The sequence below is a fragment of the Rhincodon typus genome, chromosome 5 (assembly GCF_021869965.1).
Source record: "Rhincodon typus isolate 14 chromosome 5, sRhiTyp1.1, whole genome shotgun sequence".
Lineage (NCBI taxonomy): Eukaryota > Metazoa > Chordata > Chondrichthyes > Orectolobiformes > Rhincodontidae > Rhincodon > Rhincodon typus.
In genome coordinates, this window is record NC_063336.1 from 84,948,018 (window position 1) to 84,954,402 (window position 6,385).

Genomic DNA, 6,385 nt, shown 5'->3' on the forward strand with positions numbered 1-6,385 from the left:
CTTGTCAACCACATTGAATTTTTAAGCACAGAAACAGGTCATTTTTCCAACAATGTGTAAACACAGCAGGCCAAGCAGCATCAGCAGAGCAGGAAGGCTGATGTTTTGGGCCTAGACCTGGGCCCGAAACGTCAGCCTTCCTGCTCCTCTGATGCTGCTTGGCCTGCTGTGTTCATCCAGCTCTACACCTTGTTATCTCAGATTCTCCAGCATCTGCAGTTCCTACTATCTCTGAAACATTTTTTCAACAAGTCTATGATGGTATTGAGATAACAAGGCGTAGAGCCGGATGAACACAACAGGCCAAGCAGCATCAGAGGAGCAGGAAAGCTGACGTTTCAGGTCTGGACCCTTCTTCAGAAATCTTCAGGTATTATGTTTCACAACCAGTCACCCCACACTATACTCTGATCACCAAATTTCCTGTCCTCATATGCAGCCTTTGCAAGATTAACTTCTGGAGGAGACATCCACTAGGTGAGACCCAGTAACCTTTACGTGATAACCCATAGTTTTGGGACTAAACAAAGCAAGGATAGTAGCTGACAGACGTGAATACCGTGAATGCTCAAAATTTGAAGGTATTAGAAACACTCAGTAGATCTGTGCTGTGACAGAAAGGGAGTTCATGGTTCAGTTTGATGATCTTTCCTCAGAACAGGATGATATTTACCAGCTTTTGACCAAATGTGAAGAGAGTGAAAATGGGGGAAGGTTGGAAGTAACAAAAGGGTGACAGGGTCTATGATAGGATGGAGGACAGGAGACGTTGAATGACAAAAAGGAGAAGGGGTGGTAATGTAACAAGCATAGAAGCAGAAGATGGATTTGGAACAACCCTAATTGGTAGTTGAAGAACAGCACAAGGGAAAGAAACATGGAAAACCTGGCAGGGAGGACAGGGTGGCTGGGAACATTGCACAGGAAGGTGGGTACACTAAAGGAGAGCACAACAGCTCTCCATTATTAGCTAATTCACTCATCTACATTTTAGGCTGTGTTTTGTGGCCAAGGCATGCACATTCAGCGCATTGATGCTTTCATTTTAATATTACCAATCTTGAATTATATCCAGCTTTTCCAACACCTGGGCAAAACGTTTTAGAGGTTTATACAGCAGCTCACCATACCCTCAGGCCATCTCAAATCTGAAATGTAGCCATTATTATAGGGTAGGAAATGCAATGACCAGATTGCAGATAGTAAGATCCCACATGCTGCAAACAAGATGAATGACCAGATAATTCATTCTAATGATGTTCACTGTGTGCAGTTTTGATTTCCTTATTTAAGGATGTAAGTACGTTGAAGGTGTCGCAGTGCAATGTTTACTAGATTGACACCTGGACTCAATTTTGTCTGGAGCATAAATGTTGATCATGGTGGGCTTGTTTCCAATGGAGTTTAGAAGATTGAGGGTGACTTTATTGAACTGTACAAGATCCTGAATAGTCTAGACAAGCTAAATGCGGTAATGATATTTCCTCTTATGGAAGAGTCCAGAAGTAGGGAGCATCATAATTAGGTGTTTCCCTTTTAGGTCACAGATGAGAGCTTTTTCCTCTTCCACCCTTGTGTTATATCAGAACTCTCTGCCTCAGAAGACAGTGGAGGCGGGGTTATTAAACGTTTCTAGGGCAGGAGAAGATGGCAAAGTGGAATTCAAGACACAAACTAGTCAGCTATGACCTTTGTTGAATGGCAGAACAGGCCCAAGGGGTCAAATGGCTTACTTCTGCTCCTAATCCAATATGTCTGTATGTTGATTGAGGGATAAATATTGGCTGGGACACAAGGAAAAACTCCACTCGTCCACTTTGAACAGCATGATGAAATTTTTTACATCCATCCGGAAGGCCAGCCGAGGCCTTGGTTTAATGTTTCATTCAAAAGACGACTCTTTTGACAGTGCAGCACTCCTTGGATACTGATATCTGGCTGTACTTCATTAGTTGTGAAGCACATTAGGATGCCCTGACTTCAGGAATGCGCATCCTGCTTGTGTTTTGCCCCAATCAGACTCACTGTGAAATGAGATTTAGAGCTTTTGGTTCCACATTTATCAGGATTAAACCACCAGAGCGCTCCTTCCAATGGGGATCATACCAGTTAACTGCTTGCAGTGGAGAAAGTAAAAGCTAGGATTCATGGCCACTTACAGTCAATATTTCTTGAGTACTTGAGAACTAGGCATCAGTGAGAGAGACAAATGAACACTTCTCTGCCTTGAGTACACAATTAGTTACTTTACTGCAAAACTGACCTGCCCTGAACACTCACTGAAACTAAGTGGGCTGGAGGACAGCCTAAGCTTCAAATGATTTTGAATGAGACTTATCATTACCTCATGGGGACCTTATTAATATCTTTCTATTCTTCATCTTTAGACAGTGGCTAGATTTCTATTCTAAGCTGTACTGATCTCTTGAACAAAACTGAAAGAACTCACCCTTATTTAGTTTCTTTCACAACCTTAGGATATCTCAAAGATTTTCAAAGCCAAAGAGGTACCCTTGTTTTGAAGCGTAGCTATTGTTATCATGCAGGAAAGGAGACAGATAATGTGTGCACAACGAAATTCCAAAAGTAGCCACAAAATAGGTTTGGTACAGCACAGACGTGGCCATTCAAACCATCATCTCTGCAGCAGCTCTCAGAATGAACATGCCACTGAATGCTGTTTTCCTGCAACCCTGCATAATGCTTCTTTTCAAATAACGGGTTCTTTTTTTTTTGAATGCTTAGATTGCCCAGAACTCTCCTGCTGCTGTTTGTAATAGTTCCACAAGAGAGGGCAGATTTAACTTCTCACGTGTAAGACAGTACTTTTGACAGTCCAGTACATCCCCAGCACTGTACTCTGAATGTCAGGCTGGATCATGTGCTCAAACACGTTTTTAAAAATTCTTTCACAAAATGCTTTGACCCATACAGTATAGGTACACTTACAGTACTGTTAGTAAGGAAGCTGCAGGATTTTTAGCTCATGACAGTGAAGGAATAGCAATATAATTCCAAGTGAAGATGGTGTGTGATTTGGAGGGAAACTTTCAAGTGGTTATGTTCCAATTACATCTTGCTGATCTTGTGGCAGAGGTCTCAGAATTGTGAAGTGTTGTCAAAGGATTCTTGGAGTGATCCTGCAGTGCATCTTGTAGATTGTACACACTGCTGCCACTGTGCGTCAGTGTTGGAGGAAGTGAACATTGAAGATAGTGGATGGGATACAATCAAGTCAGCTGATTTGTTGTGGATATTGTCGAACATCTTCAGTATTATTGGAACTGCACACATTCAGGTAAATGGAGAGTCTTGTAGACGGTGGACAAGCTTTAGAAGTCTCACCTGCTCTAAAGGTGTGAAAATACACGTCTGATTGGGTTCATTAGAAAAGATATACCCTGTGGAACTCCTGAATGATATTCCGGGACTGAGATGACCACCAGCAACCACAACCATCTTCCTTTGTGCTAGGTTTAACTCCAACATGGGAGAGTTTTTCTCTCAATTCCCACTGTCTCCAGTTTTGCTAGAACTCTGAAGTCAAATGTTGCCTTAATATCAAGGGCACTCACTCTCACCTCACTTCTGGAGTTCAGCTCTGCTATCTATGTTTGGAGCAATGTTATAATGAGTTTAAGAACTGAGTGACCCTCACAGAACCTAAACTAAGCATCAGTTAAGAGGTTATTGCTGCGTTAGCACTGTTTTATATAACTTCCAATGACACCTTTCATCACCTTGCTGATTATCAACAGTAGATTGAAGGAGCAATGATGGACTAGGTTGGATTTCTCCTGCTTTTGTGGACAGGTCATACCTGGGTAAGTTTCCAGTGCCAGTGTGGTAGATGTTGTAATGGGGCTTCAACTTGCAAACTTCTGATTTCGAAGCAATGTTCTATGTAACAGCTCATATTGATCAGAGAATTTCCTGACATCATTATTTTCCAAGATGTTGTGTCTGAGTCAGAGGAAACTTCACCACAGCAAGGCACCAGGAATAGAACAGTGGGATTTATTCAGAGAAACAACTTGAGAAGGTAATTTATCATGCTTTTTAATCTATACTCAATACTGAGCTTGCAACATAAGAGTAGTGAGAAAATATATCTAATAGGATACAGAAAATTGCTAAGATGCATTTAGAAAATCAATTTGTGTTTAAAAAAAATGCAAGTTTAATGCACGTTGAGTTTAATAACTTTCCTGGTTTGAGCTAGAATTTCCACCTATAATTGAAATTGAAAAGAGGTACAATGCCAGAATGACAGTTTATATTCAATACAGTTAGGGATATTACAAGACTTGTAGGAATCCAGTGAGGATGTGCCACACTAAGTGCATAATGCAGGCTGACACCCCCAGTACAGCACCGATGGAGAGTAACATCATCTTGCATGTCCAACGTTCAACCAAGACCTGCCTATCTCCTCAAGAAGATGCAAAAGATTCTACAGCATTATTTTAAACAGAAACAGATAAGTTTTGTCCAGTGTCCTGGACACCAGTTCTTCCTCAACAAAAACAAAACTAATCACTTGTGGGATCTTACTATGTTTAAGTGATCTGTCAGAACATTACATCCATTTCTAGCAGGATTTTCCATGTTTTGATCACCCTCTGCACAGAAACCCCCTAAGTGGACCCTTCATTTTTCTGTTTATGATCTTAAATTGATAGTCTCTGATTACTGGCTCAATAGAAATTACTTCTCTCTAGTTACTTTATCAACCCCTCTCACAATTTTGATCACTTATTGTGTTGCCTCCTTCAAAACCTTTTATGGAGATAAGACTTAAACTTTATAATCTGGATGTTTTTCTTACCTCTTGACTTTCTTTCATTTCTGCCGTTTTTTAAAAACTCTGGTTTTATAACCAAGATGGCACCAGAGAATGGCAACTTTATACACTTCTACTATACTTGAGTATATGTGACAATAAAATCTAATTCTAATAGTGATTACACTTCAAGACTGCTTCACTGACTGAAAAGGTTGAGAACAGAGGATGTGATAATGATATCCCTTTACTTAGCAGTCCAAATGTGTTCATAAAATTAACATGCTGAACAAACTCACTTTCCTATTAGCAATTATGTAATGACGGTGGGTTAAGTTCCTCAACTGTAACTATTACATTTAAATCTTACTGACAGCCTTGAACCTGACTGACACAAAGAAAATTCTCTTACTCACTCTTAATGACTTTGAGAAACAACAATCAACTTTTAACAACTCTGGCTTGCCACTTCATGCCCCCAGTTTCTTGCCTCTCCTGACATTCTTGCTCACCTCTTCCATTACTGAAACTCTCACCGTGAGGGAGGACTCAGGAGGGAGATGATGACAAGGTTGGATAGAGGATGCGAAAGACACTGTGAACGTAACAGCGTAGTGGCAAGTAGGAGGTTTAGCAAGCGGGCAAGATCACAAAGCGGAAGACTTGGTGAGATTGAGGGCAGACCAAGGAAGGGGACAGTAGCAGTTGTTTTTGTTTCCAATAACATCGATAAAAAGAAAATTGCGCCACTGCTATTGGAGATGGGCATCTCTGATTTGTCAACTACATTAAAATGAAAATACACTATTAGAAGTTGGTCGCTGGTTCCCTTGCCCAACCTTCCCGCTTACCACTTTGAAGGTGGGAAAACCTGTACTACGTAAACACAAGACAAAAACTTTTTATTTTTGTGTCAGTACCACCAAGCACCACATAGGGGCATTTATTCACCAAGATCTAAGAAAGCAAACTGCAAAAATCAATTAAAATCAGAGTACATGCATTCTGCAATTTAAACTGTTCCTGCCTTGCTTCTTCCCTAATGTGCCAATTACATTTATAATATTCAGATTATGGGAAATATTACCACTCTACAGTTTTTAGTGGTGACTGATTCTACTCCAACTGAAGCTTCAGCAAATTATCAGCAACTCATTTATATAGGGTCTTAATGTCGTCAAACATCCCAAGGCAGTTCATAGAAGCATTACATAAAAAGTTTGACTCCTGAGCCACGGAAGGCAATATTAAGTCAGATGATCAAAAGTTTAGTCAAATAGGCAGGTGTAAGATATAGTTATAAGGAGGAGTGGGATAAAAACAGAAATTGTTGGCAAAAATCAGGAGGTCTGGCAGCATCTGTGAAAGAAAGCAGAGTTAAAATGCTTGGAGTCTGGTGACTCTTCATCAGAAGTGATAGCAGCCAGGAAAAAATAGCATATATGCTGAAGGTGGTGGTGGTGGTGGTGGGGTTGAGTTGAGCAGATATGTGTAGATGGAGACCATAGAGAGAGAGAGATAGATGGGGAGAGAGTGGGGAGAGAGAGATAGAGGTAGAGAGAGAGAGAGAGAGAGAGAGAGAGAGAGAGAGAGAGAGAGAGA

General features: G+C 40.7%; 1 protein-coding gene across 1 annotated transcript in view; it reads right to left on the minus strand.

Annotated features, from left to right (window-relative positions):
* Positions 1-6,385, minus strand: part of arid4b (AT-rich interaction domain 4B) — a 101,472-nt gene that overhangs the window by 8,166 nt on the left and 86,921 nt on the right. The window lies entirely within an intron of this gene.